Source organism: Myotis davidii, unplaced genomic scaffold (assembly GCF_000327345.1).
Source record: "Myotis davidii unplaced genomic scaffold, ASM32734v1 scaffold1290, whole genome shotgun sequence".
Classification (NCBI taxonomy): Eukaryota; Metazoa; Chordata; class Mammalia; order Chiroptera; family Vespertilionidae; genus Myotis; species Myotis davidii.
In genome coordinates, this window is record NW_006282186.1 from 377,929 (window position 1) to 399,812 (window position 21,884).

A 21,884-nucleotide genomic window follows, 5' to 3' on the forward strand; every position below is an offset into this window, starting at 1 on the left:
GCTGCCAGAATCATGGTGCTAAAGCTGGGAGAAAGAAGCATATTAATCTCTTTTTCCTCATACCCTCTGATACTTGCTGATGCCTCTCACTGGCCAAACCCTACAGTAAGAAAGAAGGCAGTAGAGCCTGCTGGCGTAGCTCAGTGGTGGAGCTTTTACTTACAACCCAGGAGGTCACAGTTAAATTTCCAGTCAGGGTTGTGGGCTTGATTCCCAGTGTGGGACATGCAGGAGGCAGCCGGTTGATGATTCTCCGTTATAGAGGTCTGCCTTCCACCTGCTCACCAGTCCCCAGTCCCGCCCTGCCACCACCCACCCAAGTTCCTCGTGCTTCCCCCTTCACCATCTGGCAATTGGAGCCTGGGACCCGGGGGGAGGGACCAAGATGCTGGCCGTTCAGCCCGCTCCCCACGCCCCAGTCCCACCCCAGTTCCCCGTGGTTCCCTGTTCACCATCCGGCGATAGGAGCCTGCGGGCCAGGATCGAGGGACCAATAGGTGGTCAATGCACCTCATAGCAACTGTCTAGCAGTCCTTCTGGTCGTTACACCATTATGGTTGCTGGGCTTTTATTATATAGGATGTTTCTATCTCTCTCCCTCTCCCTTTCTCTCTGAAATCAATCTTATCTAATAAAAGACAAAAATGGTAATTGGCGTACAACTGATACCCTTTTCATTGGCTAATCAGCGAGATATGCAAATTAACTGTCAGCCAAGATGGCGGTTAACCGCTAACAAAGATGGTGGCTAATTTGCATACTCGCAGTGAAGGAATGCAAAAGTGATCAGAAACCCAGGCGCAGGCAAGAGCCAGGGAGTAGGGCAAAGGTCGGTCCTGGAGGCCACCTTTGCCCTGCCACCAGTGGGTGATCGGAGAAGCCTGGGGGGTGGGGCAGGGAAATGGCTGCCGCCAGTGTCCCCGGCTGCCCTGCCCCGCACCTGGCTTCTGCGATCTGTGACCACAGAAGTCAGGTGTGGGTCGGGGAAGTGTCCTCCGCCAGCGTCCCCAGCCACGGCTTCCCTGCCCCGCCCCCAGCTTCTGCAATCGGTGACCGCAGAAGCCCCGTGCAGGGGCCATCACAGAAGCCAGGGGCTGGGGCAGGGAAGCAGCCTCTGCCAGCATCCCCAGCCTCGGCTTCCCTGCCCCGCACCCAGCTTCTGCGATCTGCGATTGGTGACCTCAGAAGCCGGGTGCGGGGCGATCACAGAAGCCAGGGGCTGGGGCAGGGAAGCAGCCTCTGCCAGCATCCCCAGCCTCGGCTTCCCTGCCCTGCACCCAGCTTCTGCGATCTGCGATTGGTGACCTCAGAAGCCGGGTGCGGGGCGATCACAGAAGCCAGGGGCTGGGGCAGGGAAGCAGCCTCTGCCAGCATCCCCAGCCTCGGCTTCCCTGCCCTGCACCCAGCTTCTGCGATCTGCGATTGGTGACCTCAGAAGCCGGGTGCGGGGCGATCACAGAAGCCAGGGGCTGGGGCAGGGAAGCAGCTGCTGCCAGCATCCCCCACCACGGGTTTCCCTGCCCCCACCCAGCTTCTGCAGTCGGTGACCGCAGAAGCCCAGTGCAGGGGTGATCACAGAAGCCAGGTGCTGGGCAGGGAAGCAGCCTCAGCCAGCTTCCCCGACTTCGACTTCTGTAATTGGTGATGCCTATTTTTGCATGACACTTAACTGACTACCCTCCCTGGAGGCACAGAAGAAGAAGCCCCCAGAAGAAGCCGCCCACCTTTGGTCCTGGCACCAGCACCTGGGGCTGGCTGCAGCCCAGGAGATGGACAAGCTGCCGGCCAGAGGTCCCAGGCTGCAACCTCCCGGAGAAGCTACCAGCCCTGTGGTCCAGGGCCTCAGGCCTGTGGCCCGGGGAGCTCAACTCACAAGGAGCACACCTGCAGCGCACTACACAATATCCCTAGAAAATATTTTGCTCATGCCCCACAGAGAAAAAATAAACCTCCTGCACACTCCCTACTGGGGATATTCCTGCAACCAAGGTCCATGCCCTTGACCGGAATCGAACCTGGGACCCTTCAGTACGCAGGTCAATGCTCTATCCACTAAGCCAAACCAGTTAGGATCCCCCACCCCCGCCCCGAGTGCACAAATTTTGTGCACCGGGCTACTAGTAAAAATATATTTAAAAGAAAGAAAGAAGGCAGTAGAGCCCAGGTGATGTCATTTGTGGATAACAACCTCATGAGGCACAGAACAGAGAGGGATGGGGGTGAGGGGAGCAGTCATGGACTGACTAGTGGCCTCTCCAAAGAAAAAAAAATAAGTATGTCCAAGCCCTAACACCCAGAACCTGAGAACACTACCTTACATAGCAAAAGACTTGTTTAAGTTCCTGAGTAGAGGAATTTATCCGAGTTTATTTTGGTGGGCCCTAAATGCAATCATATATATCCTAATAAAAGAAAAGCTGGGGTAGTTTTGAAAAAGGAAAAGGCAATGTGACCTCAGAATCAGAAATTGGAGTGAAGTGGCCACAAGCCAAGGAAAGCCTGGAGCCATCAGAAGAGGGAAGAGGCGAGGAGCAGACTCTCCCCAGAGCCTTCGAAGGGAGCATGGCCCTGACACAACCTTGATTTGGGGTTTCTGGCCTCCAGAACTGTGAAAAGATAAAATTCTGGCTTTTCTGTTTGTTTGTTTTTTGGCTTAAACAACAGAAATTTATTTTCTCACAGTTCTAGAGGGTAGAAGTCTGAGCTCAAGGTGTCAGTAGGGTTAGTTTCTTCTGAGGCCTCTCTAAAATTCTGTGTGTGTTTTTTTTAAGCCACTCAGTTTGTGGTAATTTGTTACGGCAGTCACAGGAAAGTAATACAGGGACCAGCCAAATGGAGAATTACCAGCATAAACTCTATTCAGCTCTGGATGCCACATTGACCACAATAATGCCCTGATCACCTTTGCTGGGAATTCTTTTGCCTACCTTCTTTATTCATGTTGGTACTTCTTTTCGGACAACTCATATGACCCAAGTTAAATGCTCCCAAGTTACAGTTACTTTTGCATACAAATATCTTTTCATCCTAACCCGATGACCACATTCTTCTTGAGAACAAGAACCTTGTCTTGGACATCTTTGTAGGCCATGAAAACCCCAGCCCAGTGCTTTGAGCAGAGTGGATATTCTGTAATTGGTAAATGAGAAAGAAGCTTCCATTTGTCCATCTGTAAATGGAAAAATAACAATTTCCACTGACTTGCCTTTCAGAGATAATAGTGGCAGTGTTTCCCAGAAACAATTTCTGTACCTGTAACAAAATGATAGATCTGAAACACCCACTCCTGCTGGAGCAGTTCCTCAGAAAAGAATTACGTTTTGTTGTAGCATGTCCTCCATTTCATGTGGAGCTGAAACTGCTTGCAGTCACCCCAAGGAAAGGGCAGGGCGTCCTTAAGAAAATGTAAGATCTGAATATTGGTGTTCTCTCTGGAATTTTGATTCACCCCATAAATATTTATCAAAGGACTATTATGTTAAAGTGCAATCCATAAATGCTGGAAAAACACAAACACACAGAATAAGGCATGGTCCCAAGTAATTGTGACACAATATGATGAATGCTTTTTAAAAGAACAAGATACTATGGAACCAGATTAAGTCTATGGATGGGAATTTCATGCCCCCCCCCCCCCAAAAAAAAAGGTCACGTTCAAGCTAGTTTTTTAGGACTTTATCAGGCACAGGCGAAGTCACAAGCACTGGGAACCAAGAGAAATAACTTTGCCAAGCAAACTACATCCTTAGCTCAGCCCTATTGTATCGAACCTTATTTTTATTCATCGTCCTCATAGCAAGATAGTGAGAAACAAAGGAAATGCAGACTGCTTCCCTACTTTGCATCTAGATTTGCATCAAAGAAAGGAGGGTATCAGGAGGAAAAGGAGAGGTTGCCCACTTACAAGCTCAATAATGACAAGACCAGATAGCCATGCAATAATGAGTTAATAAACACTCTGACCTTTCCTGAGCTTCTACCTCAATTCTGAAAACTGAGGTGGGCTTTCCTGTGAGCCTGTGGGGTAGCAGGGCATGAATAACTCAGAGGAAAGCAGGCAAGGAATGAGAGCACCCCTTCGTCTCATTACCCCAAACTAGGAGGCATTGCTTTGTGGCAAAGCCCCCTGGAAAGGGAATAATGGAATGGCTGAGGCCCTTTTTCCTGCCATAGACTGACCTTCAGATCACTCCTTGGGGAACTGCTGTGTCAGGGGCGCCGCCCAACATCTCTCCCCAGTCAGCCCTGCTAGGCCTCTGAGACCAGAGCTGTGTTGCTTATGAGTGGGAGGAGAAAACTCCCGGGAAAGCAGCCAGGAGAGAGGGAACGACTGACCTAACCCATCAAGGGGCAGAGGGTCCCCCCATCCTCACCCTGTAGCTTCCATTGGAAAACGAGGAAGCTGAGAAACCAGATTCCAGCCTCAAAGTACAGATCACTTGTCTTTGTTTTCTTAAGAAGCCTCTACCTCCCAGATCTTGCCAGGAAGCCGGCGGCATTTTCATGAAGCAGTAATAACAAGGACAGAGCGTTCTAGCCTGCTGGAGCCTGCTGGCTGGTCCCTCTTTCCACTGCCTTTTGTTTTCATGCATCATTCCCTCACTTGCTTCTCAGATTCCTCAGGGCTTTGAAAAAGCCACAAATGCTTCACACAGTGACACCACCCAGAGGGCTGGCAGACATCACTGTCACGCACCCTGCCCTAAGCGATGGCACGTATGCAAGCCCTGACAACTGACACCCAGCCTTACACCTAGTAAGAGTCAAGATAGTGTCCAGAAAGGCAACCCCCTTCCCCATCAGTTTAGCTGGTAAAGGTGGGACTTTAGATTAAGTACCACCCAGTGGACTAGTAAATCACAGACCCTTGTTTAATGCATAATGCATCTGCAAGGTATGTTGGACAGTGGGACTTCTCTACCCTTTCTTCAAGGATCTAAATGAAGCCAACACAGCCCGGCTGGCATGCCTCAGTGGTTGAGCTTTGAACTAGGAGGTCACAGTTTGATTCCCCATTAGGGCGCGTGTCTGGTTGTGGGCTTGATCCCCAGTGAGGGGCATGCAGGAGGCAGCCGATCAATGATTCTCTCTCATCATTGATGTTTCTCTCTTGCTCACTCTCCTTTCTAAATGCAGCTAAGGCAGATGTTACTAACAAAGCAACAGAATGCTATCACTGTGCCAATTCACATATCAATATATTAGACTGTGTATATATACATTCAGGGAGAAAAAGCTCTCAATGATATTTGTGTTCCTATGTCACCTGTGGCCTGTTTTAAACCACACTCCAGACCTACCTTACCAAAATCTGAAAACAGGGCCTAGATATGTACATTTTTTTAAAAAAACTTGACAGTATTGGTTAGAATGTAGGAAAGAGAAATTCTCAGATATCATTGATGAGAGTAAAAATGAGTTCAGCTACTGTGGAGAGCAATCTTGTGAAGTTGAGAATGTGTCCCTAGAAAGTTCCTTTCCAGATATAGTCTAGAAGAATTCTCACACCTGTGTCCAATGAAGTATACATAAGGACAGTAATTACATTATGATTTGAAATAGCTAAAAACTATCATAAATTCTAGAACATTTATAGTATGGGACTATATTGCAGTATGATTTAATATAATATTACTATATTATAAAGAAAGAACTAGCTTTACAAGTATCACATGGATAAATCTAAAAAACATGATGTTGAAAAACACAAGATCCAGAAGAATATGTACACTATTTATATACATCTTTAAACACCCAAAACATATATATTGTATAGTAAAAACATAAAAACATGTGAGAAGGATTCCCACCATTTTTAAGAGATTAGTTACCTCTAGGTAGAGATGGGATGGAAGACCCTCTTTTGTAACTAAAACGTTTTATTTATTTATTTTTAATCTTAAGCAAATATGGCAAGCTGTTAAAATTTATAAAATCTCGTTACTGGATATATGTCTCACAAGTGACTGAAGATCTTCCATAGCAGCAGGATCTTTCAAGATTTTTAGGGTTCACAAATACTGAAAATAAAAGTTTGTTTACAGGGATAAGCCATTCCCGTAAACACAGATGACACTACTCATCCCTCTTAGTAATGTAGGTATTTTGAGATGTTTTCATTAATGGTGGCGTTATTACACAGATTCACACACACTCTCCTACTCAGGTGTGCTTCTGACCTCCTGGATCTGTGAGCATTCTTAATAGAGTCAGAGGAGCAATGGAATGAAGCTAGGGATCTATCCACATTTGGAGACCATTATTATAATGATCAGAGATTCCCAAATCTAGCTGACAGTCATAATCACCAGATAAAAATTTAATGCCATTGTCGATGCCTCAGCTTCTGGAATATGATGTAGTAGTTCTGAGGTGAAACCAGGAATCTATATTGTCAAGAGATTCTGATAATCAGCCAGGTTTGAAAATGAGAATAAATAATCATGAGGCAGGATAGTAAGAAGTTAGGAAAATCCTTGGCAAGTGGAATGGGGAGACTGAGCCAAATAGCTGATTCAAACTGACCCCATCCAGCACCCTGACTCACCTGCCTCCTTCTCCCTTGCATAACCATTCCCTTAAACACTAAGTCCTCAGGACAAAGAGGTTCTGACCCACATCAAATAATTTTGGGAACAAAGCTTTGGGTCTGTTGACCACAGAGATAGAGTTTTGGTCAAACTAGAGATAATATCTAGGCCTCAATTGTCTCTAGTTTGAGATAAATGAGGGTGGGAAAGCAGCAAAACCAGATGAAGCAACCTAATGACTGATATCAGGACCAGATGAAATGAATGATGATCCCCTACGCTAGCACCAACCAATCACTAGAAAACACAACTGTGAAAGAACACACTGTGAAAAGCTGATGAATATTATATTGAGATCCTCCCCCACAAATACCCGCCTTTGGAAAATAGATAAAAACCCTTAAGATGAAGGACCCAGTGCATGCTTTCTTTCTTGGGCAGGGGTGGGAAACGTCTGGCCCTCAGGCCGTTATAAGACCTGAGAAATCATTTGGTCTGGCCCTGGCAAGACATTAGGGGTGAGTTAATTAAATGTTTGAGCAAATGTAGCAGGCTAATTTTTAAGTTGATAATTTTGTATGGCCCACGGATGATGCTATAAATATCCAAATGGCCCTTGGCAGAATAAAAGTTCCCCACCCCTGCTCTACAGCATGCCCATGACTCTCCACCTCCCTTCCTTTAAGGCGAGTATCTTTTCTTTCTTTCCTCTAAGCTCCAAGGGCCCTCCTTTCACCTCTGTAACTTGTTTCCTGAGTCCATGCAGCCTAGCTTGCTCACTTCTACCTCTGTGACTTTCTAAATAAACTTTCTCTTTGAGTAGAGTTCTTGGCTCTGAATTCTAGCCAAACTCAAAGATCGAGGTCTAACAGCACCACTAACAGCCATGATTATGTTTTATTGATGTTTTCAAAGAAGTTGGGAATGGGAGAAAAAGAAGCAAGAAAATTAAAGGGGGGAAGAAGGAAGAAAGGGAGAAACAGTAAGCTTTCAAATCCTTCCTAATCTATTTTCACCCACTCTCCAACCTTGAATGTCTCTCCATCCTCTGAACTTTACTAGAGCTGTAATCATCTGTAAGGCATTGGGCAAGTCTGTAGTTCCCTTTACACTGCTGTAATGGGCTATTATTTACTTATATCTTGAATTAGGCTATAAACTTACTCAGGACAGGAACCATATCTTGTTGCTCTTTGCGTTTTCTATAGTAGCTAACACAACACCTTGAGCAGAGTAAACAGTAAAGCACAATTAAAAATAGAAAATAGCCCTGGCCACCCTTGCTCAGTGGTTAGAGCATTGGTCCATGCACCAAAGGGTAGCAGGTTCGATTCCCAGTCAAGAGCACATACCTGGGTTGCAGTTTGATCCCTGATCCTGGTTGGGGCACATGCGGGAGGTAACCAATCAATGTGTCTCTCTCACACAGATGTTTCTATCTTTCCTTCTCTCTCTTTCCTCTACCCTCCCTCCCTTCTACTCTCTCTAAAAAATAAACATAAAATAATAAATGGAAAAAATATCCTCGAGTGAGGATTAAAAAACAAATAAAAAGGACAAAACAAGTTTAAAGATGTGGCAGGATACAAGATCAATATACAAAAAACAATTGTATTTCTATACATTAGCAATGAACAATTTGAAAATTAAATTCAATGCAGTCCATATCCAGATCCCAGGTGTGTGTGTGTGTTTCAGAAATTGGCAAGCTGATCTCTAATTCATATGGAAATGTAACCCAGCATAGCCAAAACACTCTTGAAGAGGAAAAACAAAGCTGGAAGATCCACATTTCCTGATTTCTAAACCTACAACAAAACTACAATTATGAAGGCATTGGCATAAGTATACACATAGAGATCAATGGAATAGAATTGAGTGTTCACAAATAAACCCTCACATTTAAGGTCAATCGTTTTTTTTTGACAAAGGTGCCAAGACAAGTCAATAGTGAAATAATAAATTTTTTCAATAAATGATGCTGGAACAACTGGATATCCACATGCAAAAGAATATGTTGGGCTATACCTCACACCACACAAATAAATTAATTCAAAATAGATCATAGACCTAAATGTAAGAATTAAAACTATAAAACTCCTAGGAGAAAACACAGGAGTAAATCTTTTTTTTTAAAAATATATTTTATTGATTTTTTACAGAGAGGAAGGGAGAGAGATAGAGAGCTAGAAACATCGATGAGAGAGAAACATCGATCAGCTGCCTCCTGCACATCTCCCACTGGGGATGTGCCCGCAACCCAGGTACATGCCCTTGACCGGAATCGAACCTGGGACCTTTCAGTCCGCAGGCTGACGCTCTATCCACTGAGCCAAACCAGTTTCGGCAGGAGTAAATCTTTATGACCTAAACTTGTCAGTGGTTTCTTAGATATGTCACCAAAAGCAGAGGCAACAAAAGAAAATAATAGATGAATTGGACTTCAAAATTAAAAACTTTTGTGCTCACAGAACACCATCAAAAAAGTAAGAGACAACCCACAGAATGAGAGAAAATCTTTGCTGAAAGTATTTTTGACAAGCAACTTATATTCAGAATATATAAAAATCTATTACAACTCAATAGTGAAAAGCAAACCCAGTTAAAATATGGGCAAGCCCGCAGCCACCAAGCTGTGGTATTCTGTTATGGCAGCTGTAGCAAACTAACACAGTGGTTCTTTTGAACATGTAACAATGACACCGTGTATAAGAAAGGCCTATGTTTTGAATTATTGCATTTTGCAGGGTAGCATCTTTTGGTCACTTACATCATCAATTGTTAGAAATGTGAGAACTCTCCAGAAGATCAAGTACTGTGCAGTAATTATCATGCACAGGCCCCAGAGAGCCCTGGCCTTTGAGAATGCCCTCTTCATCAACCCAAAAGAAGGTAAATACTTGGATCTCTCCAGGCCTTTGAGATTTTCATAAATTGGTAGAGATTGATCCAAATGTGCTTGACACCTGGGAAAATGTCATTTAAAATGATGTTTAATTACTGAGAACTTTTAATAATATGGGGAAATGATTCTAACACTCTAATATTAAATAAAAAGTCAGCATGAAAATTTAATATGTATAGGTAGACTCATTTTATCTGTGTGGTGCTATGCATAGAAGAAAGACTGAATAGAAATATAGTCAAAGTTAACACTTTTTCTCTACAGTGAAACTATGTGTTAGTTTGTTTTTTTTCTTTATACTTCTCTATATTTCTGAATTTTCCAAAGTGAGCATGTATTATTTTTATAATCACAAAATATGCTTATATTTTATTTTATTTTAATTTTTTAAAATATATTTTTATTGATTTTAAAGAAGAAAGAAGAGGGAGAGAGGGAGATAGAAACGTCCACGATGAGAGAGAATCATGGATGGGCTGCCTCCTGCAAGTCCCTCACTAGGGATCAAGCCCACAACCCAGGCATGTGCCCTTGACCGCAATCGAACCCAGGACCTTTAAGTTTGCAGGCCGACGCTCTATCCACTGAGCCAAACCGGCTAGGGCTATGCTTATATTTTAAAGATTAAAAACTGGGCAGAGCAAGCCCAGCCGTCTTGGCTCAATGGTTGAGCGTCGACCTATGAACCAAGAGGTCATGGTTTGATTCCTGGTCAGGGCATATGCCCGGGTTGCAGCTGAACCCAGTGTGGGGTGTGCAGGAGGCAGCTGGTCAATGATTCTCTCTCATTGATGTTTCTATCTCTCCCTCTGCCTTCCTCTCTGAAATCAATTAAAAAATATTTTTAAAAACCGGGCAGAGCATATATAACTAGTATTGAGAGTCATCTCCAAAAGACAAAGTTCTGGGACTCGTAAGTCAGATGCAAGTGCTACTAGAACCCTGCTGCCCACCTGTCCTCTTGGGATTGAGCCATTGGATGTTGCCCCATGCCTGGAAATTCTGATTATGCACCTGCAGAGTCTTCCTGTCTAGAACAGGTCTCTGAACACTGATCCTCCTTTCAGACCTCTAACCCCTAGATCTGAAGTTAGGAACAACTCAACCCAACCTCTCCGTCCCTGTCCCACACTTTTCTTCCAACCATTTTGTACTCAAGGCTACCCACAGTGGCACATGGTTACCTTGTCCCTCATAAGCGGAGCGGCTGAGAAGTAACAGGCACAAGATGATAGTAGGAGGGCAAGAGAAGGGAAATACTGGGAGAAATGCTTCTGAGGTTTCCTTCCCTGTGGAGGTCTGTCCCTCTGTTTAGCTTCTTGTCTGTCCTCCTAAGAGGAGGGGCTTAATTTGATTGGGGAATTGGGAAACCTACATAGAGCATGTTCAGTTTAGTTCCTCCTTCCTGCCTCTTAGGTACCTGCCTCCTGCAGTGAGGATGCTTTGCTTCTCTGGGGCAGGATCCCCTTCCTACTCCAACCCTCATCCCCAGAATAAGAAGGCCTGTCATGCTCAAATGTTACTTGTGACTGGGTGAATGAGTCTGCCTAAAGCTGAAACTCATTTAGTATTTAGTATCCCATTCTAACTCACAGAAAAAAGATATCAAGGTAATATTTTGGTCTCCATCTGCCCACTTTTTTGTCTCATTTCTCATCTCAATCTGAATCCTAAAATTTGGATTGGAGAAAAGAATGCTACTTATGGTAACTTCTCAGGGGCCTGAAAGGTGTTTGTTAAGAGCCAACCACTTGCCCAGCATGAAGCATTAGATATGTTCATTTATTTAATTCCACAACAACCCCCAGGAGTTTACAGTATTTTCCCATTTCCCATAAGAGGAAACTGGTGCTCAGAGAGGTTAGAAACTTGCCAGAGGTCTCACAATGAGTGAGTGACAGATGTCACTCTGACTTCAATGTCCAAGCACTATACACTGCATCAGACATTGTCCTTGTGTGCCACCAAGACACTCCTTAGGGACTGAGGTAGCAATCTCATCTGCATTTAATACTTCATCCTAATCAACTGAGCTAGCAATTGAGCAACATGCAAGACAGGCAAAGATGATACAACCGAAGGACAAGGAATGGGTGATTATATAACTCTAGAGTAGACCAAAGACATCCAGAACTATATTTTCCCCAGATTTCTTGGAAGCTTTTAGACAAATGACCTCCCCTGCTTCCCAATTAGTGCTCTGGCTTCCTGGTCGTAAAATAATTCATTAATATCCTGTCCTTCTTAAATCAGACCACATGCCATGCTTCCCTGAGACTGGCCTTTGCCCATTTAAAAATTGGGTGCCATACGGCTTTGGGTAGCACTTGGAGTAAAATAATAACTATAATGAATAATGAATCAGCTTAACAATATATGAAAACAAGAAGTAGTGAAATGATGATCAGAAAGTGCCAGCTATAGGGGCTGAACCTTTAAGTAGACAAGCTGAAGAAGATGTTTTGATCTCACCCCTGAAGGACAATCAGCTGGAGGGCTGAACCAGTGTCTGAGAGAGCCAACCATGCTGCCAAGGTACCAGGCAGCATTTCCAGGAGCTCAAACCACGGCTAGTTACTTCTCATCTTCCCAACAAATGCTCAGAAAGTGCAAGGGCACCCCACAGGTCACTAAGCACATTCCCAATGGCCCTCCAGGGAAATTTGATGCTGAGAAATGGACCTTTTCCAAAGTAGTGGTTCAAGCCAGATGAGGAATTACAGAGAAGACAGCCTTCCATGGAAAATACCCTGCCTCCAAATCCCCAACGTCTTCATTAGAGAACTGAAAGCACAGGCACACCAGCTGGTCTCCACGGCTCCGAAGCACTGCGGTGCAGTGGAAAGAGCAATGCTATAGGGCTCATAAACAAGAGACTAGTCTTCTATCCCCATCTCTGCCAGATTTTAGCTGGGTGACCTTGGCATAGGAACTTAGCTTCTCTGGGCCTCACTTTCCTCATTTCTTAAATGAGGTTTGACCAGACTATGATGTGTTCTGATTCTAAAATCCTATCTTTCGACTTTGAATTACCATTTTACATTTAAAGAAAATTAAAGCGAGCTCCTGAGCGTTGTTTCTCAGGGATCCTGTTATTCCAGGGGCCATGCCTCAACCTTTTCAGCAGTCTTCATTGGCTTCCCTCCTTCCACAAATCAAACCTAAATTCTTCAACATGGCATTCAAGGTTCTTTGTGATCCACCGTGCTTATCCAGCCACCCTCCCTTTATACTCACCAATCATGTATTTTATACTCTGGCAATACTGGACTATTTGTATTTTCCTATAATACTCTTACTGCAATATCAAATATTTATGAGTATGCACTCTGTGCTAGACACACCAGGAAGCCTTTGAACTACTGTTCACTTTGCTTGGACTGCCTTGTATTAACTAAACTAGAGCTTGCTGCTGTAACAAAGAAGCTATGTAGATTAACACAATAGAAAGTTATTTCTTAGTCATATAACAGTTCAGTGTGAGAAGCAGCCTTCCATCCAGAATCCTTCTATTTTGCAGCTTTGCCATCCTCCAAACTTCAGTGTTTTACTTCCAGAGCTAACAGCTGGGAAAAAGAAGGAAGAAAAGGCACACCTACTTCTTAACCCAGCCCAGAAATGATGCAATCACTTCTGCTCATGTCCCATTAATTAGAACTTGTCACTTGTCACTTGTATATGGAACTGGAAATTAGTAGGGCCACTTCTTAGAACATTTTCATACTATGGAATGAGAAAGCACAAGTCTTTGATGATCAACCAGCCATCACATGCTCTTCCTTGACTTCTCTACTTAGCAAAGGCTTATTCACCCTTCACATTTAAGTGCTACCTCCTTTGCGAAGTTTTCCCTGATTTACGTAGGCAGATTTAGGTCCTCCTTTCCTATCCCTCACTACACATTTTACATTTCTCCATTAGGACTATTATCATAATACTAGAGGCACGAAATACTGAAATACTGAAATACTGGTGCACGAAATTAGTGCATAGGTAGGGTTCCTAGGCCTGGCTGGTGAACAGGGCCGATTTTTGGGGTGACTGGCAGGGCAATTGAGGGGCTCCCACTGACACTCGCCTTAGCTGGCCTGGTGCCTGCCCTGCCCCCCACTGCTGCCACCAGTTGCCTCCCTCTGCAGGGTGACTGGCAGGGCGATCAGGGGGCCCCCACTGGCACCCACCTTGGCTGGCCTGGGGCCTGCGGGCTGGGAACAGCTCCTACATTGAGCGTCTGCTCCCTGATGGTCAGTGCACATCATAGCGACCGGTCATTCTACCAATCATTCTGCTGTTCGGTCAATTTGCATATTTGGCTTTTATTATATAAGATACTGGTGGTTTGCATGCCAGTCTACCTAACTGAACTATGACCCTTGAGGCAAGAATCTTGTCTTTTTGTTTTTGTATTTGGAAACCTTAGCATTATGCCCAGTAAATAGTAGTTTTATAATGATATTTAATGAATTAATGAATATTATCATTAAATCAAAGAATGAATGATTACCTTAAATAAAAGAAGCTGGTTTTTACAGAGGAACAAAGAGCTCAGTGTAAAAACACAAAACAGAACTCTTGGTGATTTGAAGTCATCTAAAATGCTAAAAAGAAAATAAGCTTCCCATGTAAATGCTACAATTGCAATTAATATTTTGCATTATCACTTATTTAGAATATGTCTCTTTCATAAACTCCACAAGGCAGGGACCTTATATGTATTGTTCTTTGCTCTGATTCTAGCATCTAGCATACTGTCTAGCACATAGTTGATACTCAATAAATATTTTAGAAGGAATGAATAGATAAAGAAATGAATAAATACATGAATGAAGACTGCATCCTTAATTGCATGAGCCATATAATTAATGCTTAGCTTGGCTTATACAGGAAAGTGTGGACCGGGCAGTAAGAACCTACCACAACTAGAAAGACAGCCCAGAGTGCACATGAGGACTTTAACATCATTACCTTGCATAGCCCATGGCATCATCCCCTTTATGTAAGAGGATGAACAAACATTATTGGAGGAAGCTAAAATCTCAACGGGGATAGTAGCCGATGAGTAAATGAGGACAAATGGATGTCTCTAAAATGGTTGCACTATCAGATAGCCTTTGTAAATTGGTTAATGAAAGAAGCAGGAAGCAAGAGTGCAGGCAATTACAGAAGCATGACAACTGTGAAAAATACAGTGATTGAGAAAAGACAAAAGTATGTTTTCATAGTTCTTGAAGAGGTATTGAGACAGTTCTTTAAATGTTTGTAACACCTTTATTGTTCTCATAGCTCCCATGTGACAAAATTTGGTTTAGATATTACATATGACTTTGTCAGGCAACTTCTAAACGGAACCTCTTCACAGGCCTCGGTCCAGGTTATCTTGAACCTCTGGAAAGTCCTAAATGTAATGGAGTAAATTTGCAGTGTGGACTCATTTGAGGTGGTAATGAGGTTGATGTTGATGTTGATAGATGGGCTTTTGCCAGGAGCTGACCAAGACATTAGTGGCAGGGCTAGGCATTAAGTGACCTGTAAATAGGACAGTACAGTTTTTTGCACACCTTTGATAATATACAAGAACAGAAGAACGAATGGTCTGCCTCAAAGAGCTCTCTGTCTTTCCTGTGAGTTGGGCACACAGCTGGACTATACTTCCTAGCTCTCTTCATTGAAGTTAGGCAGAGCCATGTGACTGAGTTTTGGCCACTAGAATGTGGATGGAAGTGATGGGTGCCAATTCCAGGTCTGGCCCATAAAAAACCTCCTGTGCAGTGCAGAGTATAATCTCTCTCTACCCATTGGCTGGGTGGAGAGGATTCAGACCTAGAGGAACATAGAGTATAAATTGGAAGGAGCCTAGGTCCCTGAATTACTGAATAGGAGACTGACCACCACATTCCACGCACTTCTAACCCAACCAATCCATTTTGGACTGTGACAAGAGAATGGACAAAAAGAATACATTTTGTTGGGTCAAATCATTAAGATTTTAAAGCCACTTGTTATAACAATTAGCCTATTTTGATTAATACAGCCCTTAAATTTCTGGACTCTCAAAGAACTGAGATAAAAGAAGGTAACAGAGAACATACCCAATATCGGTGGGTATTGCATTTAATGGGATTCTGGAGTTCATTTTAAAGCTGTAGAAATTCCTACATAGCCGAAGCCATGCCTGCTGGCCTCTGCTTATCTAATCAGTGCCTTCTGGACATTTTCATTCTCTCAGGAGAACAGTGAATAACCATCTCTCAACTACATATCATATGTATCCCCCACACGGCCTATTTGATTTAATATATTTAGGGTCTAGTCAGATAATACCACATTTAAAACATGTCTTGCTTTTGCTTTTGTTTTTTGTTAAACATGGTGATTAAGAAGAAGAAAAATAAATTAGTAAGTAACTTTGTGTTTGGAGGTATAGTTTTTAAATGATTGTACAAGGTTTGTTGAGCACAGTACTAATGAATTATTATGGGTGAGCCAAGCAAGTTCTGTGGCAAAAATGAGGTCTTTCAGTGCTTGCCTGAAGATGTTATTGGAAAACTTTTGTTTACTTACTGGACTTTGAAAATTAAATCCTTCTTCAAGTAGCCTCCGGGTGTTGAGGACAGTAAATAAAGATGTGCTGATTGGAAACATTTTAAAAACAACTTGCTACAGCCATTAAAATAACAAGGGATAAATTCAACCCAAAACAGAATATTCCAAGTTCATTTGGCCTGTCCAACAGAAAAAAACAAACTTAAAAATTGGATTCCACAAGTCATCTCCACCAAATGAAATTTAGCAGTGACCTGGGACAGGCGCTCTCAAAAGTCCTAGCTTGCTTCTGGCTCTTACTAGTTGTAAACCTGAGCCCATTATTGGAAAGGGGGCAGTTGATCTCCCTATCTTGGAAGTGCCTATAGAAAGGGATGAACTGGGAAACAGTTAGGGCCTACGGGGAGGAAGAGGTAAGAAATTTAGGAGAAAGTTTCATTTTTTAGTAGAATCCCCATGGGGCTGAGATGGAAGAAATGGATTTGGGACAGCACTTATCTCTTAAAGAAATAAATTCTGTTGCCCCATTTTCAAGGGGTGCAAACTAAGCCATGATGATCCTTTAACTTTCTTCATCTCTTCCACAAACTTCATCTTCTATCCCCTTTCCCATGGCACTCCATTCCTTTTATGTCCCACTTAAAATCCCAAGCTTCTATAAACAGGCAGCTAGGAGCAGACCTGTTACTTCTTGAAGCTCATCACCAGAGCTATGTCAAAATACAGCACAAGAGCAGGTGGTTGTTAAGGGTATGTTGTTACAATCTGATTAGTGAACTGACTGTCCCCCTCAAGTTAGGATTAATTCATCAATACAAAGGATGTGCAACCTCCTTATACAATCCCTAGTCAGAGCCCTCAGGACTTGGCAGGAGTTCTTAAGGGGATACTGGCATTGCTATGTAGAGCTGTTATGTTATTGCTTCTCAATCTCTTCTCTCAATAATCAGATTCATTCTTTTCCCCAAGAGCTTTATTCTTTGAAAGATTTCAATCTAAAAGTCATTATATTTAGTAATGTGTTACTAAATAAATCACATTTCTAAAGAAAATATCCTATATAATAAAAGGCTAATATGCAAATTGACCCAATGGCAGAACGACTGGTTGCTATGACATGCACTGACCATCAAGGGGCAGACGCTCAATGCAGGAGCTGCCCCCTGGTGGTCAGTGTGCTCCCACAGGGGGAGTGCCGCTCAGCCAGAAGCCAGGGTCATGGCTGGCAAGTGCAGTGTCGGTGGAGGGAGCCTCTCCCGCCTCCCCGGCAGCACTAGGATGTCCGACTGCTGGTGGGGAGTGGGCCTAAGCTGGCAGTAGGACATCCCCCAAAGGCTCCTGGACTGCGAGAGGGTGCAGGCTAGGCTGAGGCCTGCCCTCCCCTCTCAAGTGCACGATTTTTCTTGCACTGCCTGCCTTCCCCTCTCAAGTGCACGATTTTTCTTGCACTGTCCCTCTAGTCCAGCCATGGGCAAACTATGGCCCGTGGGCCAGACGGAGTTCTTCCAGGAGTCCGACCAAGGAGCGGGCCGGCTGGGGGAAGTGAGGGAGGCCCTGGCCAGTGGCAGTGGTGGCAGGTGGCAGCAGGCAGCCGGGGGAAGGGAGGGAGTACCTAGCTGGCAGCCAGTAGCTGCTAGGAACCCTACCAGTACACGAATTTTGTACATTGGGCCTCTAGTATTAAATATTTATTAGGTATTATATTAATGAGTGCTTTACATACATTGTCTAAAAACTCTCAAGTAGTCTAAAAAAATGGAAATTATTAGTCCCATTTTACAGATGAGTAAACTGAGGTTTGAAGATGTTAAATAAATAGTCTAAGTCTTATTGCTAGAAACTAAATTCTGATTGGCCTCACCTCTTCACCCATATTCTTTCCAATATACTTTCTCTACCATATAGAAAATACAAGGCCAATGAGAACTCCTTCTTAGTAGGAACATACAGCCTTTGCAGGGAGTTAGTGTGGCTTAATATTCCCATCTTCCAGTTGCCCACTCCTCCAAAAATGAAAGAAGTTTTCCATTATTTAGTCAACCTGGTCCAGTTTGTTGTGACTACATATACAGTCTTTTAGGCTTTCTTAAAGTACTGGACATGGTTCAAGTAATTCCATTATCCTATATAATAAAAGCCTAATATGCTAAGTGCCCGGTCGTCCGGTCAGCTGTGCAACTAATCAAAGCTTAATATGCTAATGATATGCTAAGGCAGCTCAACCACTCACTATCATGTGCACTGACCACCAGGGGGCAGATGCTCCAACCAGTAGGTTAGCTTGCTGCTGGGGTCTGGCCAATCAGGACTGAGTGAGACAGGCTGGACATGCCCTGGAGCCTTCCCACGGTTCCTTCCCAGCTGGCCAACCTCCCGCCTCTCTCCCTGACCCCAATCATGCACCGATGGGGTCCCTTAGCCTGGCCTGCACCCTCTTGCAATCCGGGACCCCTTGGGGGATTTCAGAGAGTCAGTTTTGGCTCGATCTGCCATAGGTTATCCTTATAGAACACCAAGAGCCTAGAGAATCCATACAGGAAACTAGAGCTGGCAGTTCAAAACAAATGAAAGTTGGGCAGAGGGAGTTCAGAATGCAGGTTTAGGCACAGATTCCTCCACTGTGTTCATTCTTCCACTCCTTCGATTCTATTGAGTATTCAGTGATGTACCATGGACTGATGTGAGGAGGGGAATCCTTAGGGAGTACAACATTTGATGGGAATAAGAGGAGTCATTGAAGAATGACAGCCTAGGATAAGTGACAATGAAGAGAAGAGAAAAGACAGACTGGTCAGAGTGAGAGACAAACATTTGATGATTTGGGAGGCTCTCAGAGAAGCCAAGCCAGCTTTGTTGTGATTTGATTAAAAAAGAAAAGGGAAAGGATGGCTGACCCCTTCCACTGATTGGTTTTGTAATCTACTGGTGGGGTCTTCACCAAATGAAGTAAACCCCAATGGAAGGTGATGGGGAAGTGTTGCTAGGCCTTCTGGTAGTACTTTCGTTGCAGAAGTTATTTATCAAAGGGACCTGCACAACCTCCCCTACCCAACTGGTAACTTTGAAGCCAGAATCTTTAAAAATTACAGAATAAATTAAGAAAAAGAATATTACTAATTCCAGTAGTAAAATGGAAATTGTTAGCCCAGTATCCTATGGTCAAATTCTGTACTGCTATGCAGAAAATTCACAACTCCCTATCTTTGTGTTAGCTGAAAAACAAAATAATAAAAACAAACAAACAAACACACTCAAAACCATAATAACCCCAAATCCCTCTGGGTATCCAGAAATACTGGGCAACCTTGAGCAGAGCTTAACTGACTTAGATATTTAAATTGCTGTAAAATTAAAGTGTTTACATGGAGATTAAAAATAACTAATTTTCCTTAGAAACCCAAATTCTTAGTTCAAATAATGAGATCTATTAACCTACTTGCTTATATTTTCAATGGATCAGTTCTTTAGTTTATAGTAGCTAAAAGACAAAAGGTAAAGAAAGAGAGCAGATCCATATTTTTCCTCACTCTAAAATTTAAACAACTAAAGGTCTGTCTATTCTGCATTCAAAGAAAATGCCCTTGCCGTAACCGGTTTGGCTCAGTGGATAGAGCGTTGGCCTGCGGACCGAAGGGTCCCAGGTTTGATTCCGGTCAAGGGCATGTACCTTGGTTGCGGGCACATCCCCAGTAGGAGGTGTACAGGAGGCGGCTGGTCGATGTTTCTCTCTCATCGATGTTTCTGACTATGTCTCTCCCTTCCTCTCTGTAAAAAATCAATAAAATATATTTTAAAAAAAAGAAAATTCCCTTCCTAAATATTTTATTCTAGAGTCTAAAGTATTGTTGTTGTTTTTTTTGTGTTTTTTTTTTTTTTGCAGGGGTGGGGGAGTTGAAGGTGGATAGGGAATTATTGTAAAATGCCATAAAAGTTCTTCGTATCTGAATTCCCAAAGTGATTTCACTGTCTTTAGTAAGTGTTAGCAAAGAGATCTACTTATCCGTGGTTAAATTTTGGCTAAAAATGAATTTCAGAGTATTTTCTTTTGTGCCCAGAGAAAAAGTAGTCTCTGCTGCACTTCATATTCCCAAAATTTCTGCCTTGATTGACCACCCTTAGCAATAAATTTGAAGACTTGTGTATCCTATATAATAAAACTCTAATATGCAAATTGACTGAACTGCAGAACGACCGGTGGAATGACCGGTCGCTATGATGCACATTGACCATCAGGGGCAGATGCTCAACTCAGGAGCTGTCCCCAGCCCACAAGCCCCCAGGCCAGCCAAGGCATGTGCCAACAGGGGCCACCTGATCAACCTGCCAGTCACCCTACAGAGGGAGGCGACCTGTTTCAGCGGAGGGGCGATAGGGGAATGGGGCTGGCCGGTGAGCGGGCCAGCACCGCCCCACAATTATCCCACCAGGTGCCTCCCACAGCAGCAGTGTGGGGCGGGGCTGGGGAGCAGGCAGCGGTAGGGAACATCAAACCTCAGAGAGAATGCAGGGGAGGATGGGGTAAGGGGAAACGATCAACCAAAGGACTTGTATACATGCATATAAGCATAACCAATGGACACAAGACATTGGGGGTTAGGGGAGGCCAGGGGAAGGTCAAGGGGGGGGAAAAGAGACATATGTACTACTCTTTGTAATATTTTAAGCAATAATACAAAAAAAGAAATACAGAAGACAAGAACATGTTTAACAACACCATGAAAAAACAATCAGACAAATCCAGAAGGTGGGACATTCTACAGAACAATTGGCCAGAATTGTCAACAAGTCAACGTCATGAAAATAAAATGTATGTGAGTGTGGCGAAAGGAGGCAGTTCCAGATTAGAAATCTTAAGAAATACAACCACCAAATGAAATATGTGGAGCTTATTGAATTAACCATCTTTAAAAGATTGATTGGGGTAACTGGGGAGTTATTCTTAAAGGGCATAGGGTTTATTTGGGATAATTAAAATGTTCTGGAAATAGTGGTGGTGGTTCTATAACATTGTAAAGATGTTTAGTGCCCCTGAATTGGACACTTTGTGGGTTCTATCCCCCGTAGGGGGCGTGCAGGAGGCAGCCCATCAATGTTTCGCTCTCATGTAAATATTTCTCTCCTCTCTTCCTCTCTCTCTTTCTAAAAAAAATAAGTAAATTTTACAATAGGGAATATATGAATATATAGAAAAATTATGTGAATCTTGTTAAATGTGACAACATAATTGTGTTTACCTAACAAAGATGTGTTAATTATTTATGGATGAATTTTGAAGTATTTACAGGTGAAATATATATATATAATTTGCTTTAAATTACTGCAGCAAAAAATAGAAAAAGAAAAAGAATATATGGCAAATTTTTGCAATTGTTTGATCTAGGTGATAGATATTGGATGATCATTATAATATTCTGTTTCTTTTTCTGTATGTACTAGAATTTTGGAAAGGAGAGGGGAACCCTGGACAAATCACCTCTCTGTACAACAACACAAACTTGTGATTGGAGTTCTGAAATAGAAACATGAGCTTCCTTGAAGTGATGCTCTCTGGAAGGCCACACTTCCCAGGGGTAAGAAGACTTGGTGGTCATAGTCATGTGCATATCAAAAAGCCAGTCCTGGCCAGTGGTTCAGTTAGTTGGAGCATCATCCCATTCACCAATAAGTTGAGGGTTTGATTCCTGGTCAGGGCACATGCCTCGGTTGCCAGTTCCATCCCCAATCGGGGCAGGTACAGTAGGCAACCAATTGATGTTTCTTTCTCACATCAGTTTTTCTTTATTTTTTCTCCCCCCCCCCCTCTCTCTCTCTCTCTCTTTCGAAAAATAAAAATCAATAGAACATATCCTTGGGTGAGAATTAAAATAATAAATGAGAGGGAAAAACCAAGATGGTGGCATAGGTAA

At 43.2% G+C, this 21,884-nt stretch overlaps 1 protein-coding gene and 1 long non-coding RNA gene across 4 annotated transcripts in view; one reads left to right on the forward strand and one right to left on the reverse strand.

Moving 5' to 3' along the window:
- Nucleotides 1-21,884, reverse strand: part of MKLN1 (muskelin 1) — a 346,320-nt gene that overhangs the window by 206,984 nt on the left and 117,452 nt on the right. The gene's annotated exons all lie outside the window — the stretch shown is intronic.
- LOC107183926 overlaps nt 9,283-21,884 on the forward strand; it is a 25,121-nt gene continuing 12,519 nt past the window's right edge. The window contains exons 1-2 of the long non-coding RNA XR_001514755.1: nt 9,283-9,422; nt 21,415-21,548. This is a non-coding gene — a long non-coding RNA (uncharacterized LOC107183926). The remainder of the gene's footprint in view (nt 9,423-21,414; nt 21,549-21,884) is intronic.